We start from the raw sequence: 4536 nt of genomic DNA on the forward strand, positions 1-4536 counted from the left end.
TGTCGCGCTGCTGCGCTTGGTCGCCGGGCGCCGCGGGCTCCTCTCCGCGTGGCTCCGCCGGCGCGTCCGCGCGCCCCACGGCCGCCAGGAGGCGCTCTCGGGCTGCCTCGGAAGAACCCGAGGAAGGAACAGCGTCCCCAGGACAGGACAAGGTCAGCAGCGTGCAAGAGCGCGACGCCTTCCAGCCACGACGATCACCACACTTGGGTCTAGAGAAGCTGCAGACAGTTTTGCAGTTTTCCAAGTCACAAATGGACGTCGCTAATGACAGTGCTAACTTGACCTGCCGCAGTGGACGTCTCCACTCAGAGAGTGGAGCTGTTCCGAAAAGAAAAGATCCCTTAACACGCACTGGTCCTTCACTGCCTCGGTCAAAACCAGTGATGAAAACTGGGTCCAGAGGTCTCCCAGGCCACCACGGAGCGCCCAGCTGCAGTCGTTCATTCATGACTTCTGGAGTGACACAGGGGCCTGGTCCTGCCACTGCCACTCATAAGGGCACTCCAAAAACAAATAGAACTAATAAACCTTCCACCCCCACAACTGCCGTCCGTAAACAGAAAGACTTGCAGAATTTTAGGAATGTGGAAGCAACCTTGCTAACCTGATCATGAACGAAGTTGTGCACAATGGAATAGCTCTTGAATTTGATGACATGCTGGTCAAGAGATGGCAAAACAAGCGTTGCAAGAAATTGCTATTTGTGAAGGAATTGTTATTGTCTTCCTTCAATGAGGCCTGAGTTGTTCACCGGGCTTAGGGCTCCTGCCAGGCGATTGTTCCCCTTTGGTCCACCTGGAACTGGGAAGACGGTGGTGGCTGAAGCAGTCGCTGCAGAATCCAACACAACCTTCTTTAACATAAGTGCTGCAAGTTTAACTTCAAAATATGGGGAGAAAGAGAAAAAGTGGTGAGAGCTCTTTCTGCTGTAGCTCAAGAACTTCAACCTTCTATAATTTTTGTAGGTGAAGTTGACAGCCTTTCGTGTGGAAGAAGAGAAGGGGAGCACGATGCTAGTCGACAACTAAAAACTGAATTTCTAGTAGAATTTGATGGTGTACAATCTGCTGGAGATGACAGAGGACCTGTAATGGATGCAACTACCGGGCCACAAGAGCTTGATGAGGCTGTTCTAAGGCGTTGAATTCAACAGGTATATGTGTCTTTACCAAACGAGGAGACGAGATCACTTTTACTTAAAAATCTGTTGTGTAAACAAGGAAGCCCATTGACCCAAAAAGAACTAGCACAACTTGCTAGAATGACTGAGGGATACTCAGGAAGTGATCTAACAGCTTTGGCAAAAGATGCGGCGCTGGGTCCTATCCAAGAACTGAAACCAGAACAGGTGAAGGATATGTCTGCCACTGAGGTGAGAAATAACCGATTGTCTGACTTCACTGAGTCCTTGAAAATGATGAAACTCGGTATGAGCCCTCAGACCTTAGAAGCGTACATCCGTTGGAACAAGGACTTTGGAGATGCCACCGTTTGAGGAAATACCTTTGTAAGCCTGCAGGACATTTTACTTTAACAAGAGAAAAACATGATCTTCGGTGTATAGTTATAGCTACAGAAACTCAGCCTAAGTTTACAGGACATTTCAGAGTCTTACAGTTATTTGTACCAAATTTGAAGATGAACCAGAAAACAAATTTAAATAAAAGACACAGTGTGAATGGGAAAAAAAAAAAAAAAAAAAAATTACCTTAGCCAAGGAGGTAAAGAACTTGTATAATGAAAATTACAAAACATTGCTGAAAGAAATCAAAGAAGATTTACACAAATGGAAAGACATCTTATGTTCATGAATTAAAGACTTAATAATGTTAAGATGTCAATACAACCCATAGTAATGTAGATTTAATGCAATCCCTATCAAAATACTAACACTTGTTTCTTTATAAATAATAATAATAATAAATCTATCCTGAAATTCACACAGAATCTTAAGGGAACCTGAACAGCCAAAACCATTTTGAAAAAGAAGAATAAAGTTGGAGAACTCACACTTCCTGATTTCAAAACTTATCACAAAGCAACAGTAATCACAACAGTGTTGTCGCACTAGCATAAAGAGAGACAGATGAACCATTGGAAGGAATAGAGAGTCCAGAAATAAACATCACGTACATGGGCAAATCATTTTCAACAATTGTGCCAAGACCAGTCAATAAAGAAAGAACAGTCTTTTCAACAAATGGAGCTAGGAAAATTGACTATCCTCAGGCAAGAGTGAAAGTGGACTCTGACCTAACACTACGTACAAAAGTTAACTCAAAGTGTATCAATGACCTACATGGAAGAATTAAGACAATAATACTCTTAGAAGAAAACAGAGCAAAACCTTAGGAGATTGGACTCACAATGATTGTTTGGATTTTTTTTTATTGTCAACAAAAGAAAAATAGGTAAAACGACATAAAATTGAAAACTTTTGTACATGAAAAAACATTATCAACAGAGTGTGTTGGCTGCCTATGGAATGGGGGCAGATGTTTACAAATCATATATCCAACAAGGGATATTATATCCAGAATATAGAGAGAATTTTTGGAAATCAATAACAAAAAAGCAAACAACCTGATTCAAAAATGGGCAAAGTTCTCAATCAGACATTTCTCTGAAGAAAATATATAAATCACAAATAAGGACAAGAAAAAATGCACAACAAAATCAGTTATTGAGAAAATAAAAATTGAAATCACTTATTAGACACCACCACACACCCGTCAGAATGGCGACCATCGAAAAACACAAACAAAAAACAACCCAAAGAGAGAACATAGAAAATATCGGTGAGGATATAGAGAAATTAGAACACTTGTGCACTATTGGCGGGATGTAAAATGGTGCAGCCAGTGTGGAAAACAGGATGGCAGTTCATTAAAAAATCAAGTGTAGAGTTTCCATAGCAGCAAATTTTCTTCTGGATATATTCTCAAAATGTTTCAATGCAGGTTATCAAAGAGATAGTTGTGTGCCCAGATTCAAAGTGGCATTATTCTCAGTGGCTAACATGTAGGAGGCAACACATGTCTATTGAAGGACGGATGGATAAACAAAATGTGGCATAAATACGTGCAGTGGAATATTATTTAGCCATTAAAAGAAAGAAATTCTGACATATGCTACAATTTGGATGATCGTTGAGGGCATTATGCTAAGTGAAATAAGCCATTCACACACTCATAAAGAAAACACTGTTGTGTGACATTATTCTATGAGTTTGTGGAGTAGACAAAATCATAAAGACAGTAGAATGGCTGTTGCCAGAGGCTGCAGAAAGGTGGGTTGAGAATTGTTTAATGGGTAGAGAGTTCCAATTCTTCAAGATGAAAGAGTTCTAGAGATGAATGTTGGTAACGATTGCACAAGAAAATTAATGTACCTTATACCACAGAAATACATACTTTAAAATGATTAGGACAATAAATTCTATGTTGTTTGTATTTCACCACAATATAAACAAATAAGCAACAGGAAAAAATCATAGCAGGAAAGAAAAGATACAGAGCTTCCAGGTGTCCTCTCGGTGGAGTTGTGAGGACAGTGCTCTCTTCTCCCAGCAGTGATGTGCAACAATACACACTGAGTGCTGTGAACCAGGGAAAGTCACCACAGCCTGAGGTCTAGAGATTTTGCTGGACTTTGGTCACACGGACATGGCTGACTGCTTTCATGGCTCACCTTAGTTTCCAGACGCTCCAGAGGTCAAACTGATAACCTGGGGTCTACTGTCTTCAACATCAAGTGGCATTGTTACCCTAGGTTGTATAGATGGACCCAAGGCCCACAGGCCAACAAAGACACTATTATCAGGCAGGACATTCCAAGGGCTTTTTGGGGTTACCTCCCAGGAGTCAGAGGCAAAGGGCAAGGGGAATCCTTTACTGCTTATCCATGACCCTAATTACCCCCCCCCTTTTTTTTAATCTCTAGACTCCTATAATAATCACTGAAATAGCCTATAAACGTCAATCCAGGCCCGCCCTAAACTGGTTCCCATTCTACAGCAAAAATACAGATCTCTTTACATCATGCACCTGTGTCCTTAAAAGGTTGCTCCTCCCTTGTGTTATGTCAAATAAGCAGGAGGCCATTGATCTGAGGGTGTCTCTGTAACTAGGAAACAAAGTGCAACCTAACTTTGTGCATAAACAAACTGAAAACTTAACCCAGGAGTATAACAGAAACCTGATTCCTGGCCAATCACAGGCAGCCAACTAGAACAAACCTAGCTGTAACCAGTCCAGCTACATCTGTACTTTACTTACATTTTCTCACTATAAATTCTCACTGCCTGAAGTTGCTGAGCCAGTGTCTCTGAACCTCTTCTGGTTCTGAGTGCTGCCCAATTCATAATTGTTTTTTGCTCAGATAAATGCTGCTAAAAGTAAATTGTCTTCAATTTTTCTTTCGCCACCTCAGAAGTCTTCTCTGACTTCCCAGCATAGTCACTTTCCCCTTTGTGCTCTCTCAGGGCGCTGAGTACTTGTTGGTGTTAACCCGGGTGGGGAGCATCTTACATTCTGT

The 4536-nt window shown here is 41.6% G+C and overlaps 1 pseudogene; it reads left to right on the plus strand.

Moving 5' to 3' along the window:
- LOC103607823 overlaps positions 1 to 1495 on the plus strand; it is a 13279-nt pseudogene extending 11784 nt beyond the window's left edge.
- The last annotated feature ends 3041 nt before the right edge of the window (positions 1496 to 4536 follow it).

Source organism: Galeopterus variegatus, unplaced genomic scaffold (assembly GCF_000696425.1).
Source record: "Galeopterus variegatus unplaced genomic scaffold, G_variegatus-3.0.2 Scaffold7741, whole genome shotgun sequence".
Taxonomy (NCBI): domain Eukaryota; kingdom Metazoa; phylum Chordata; class Mammalia; order Dermoptera; family Cynocephalidae; genus Galeopterus; species Galeopterus variegatus.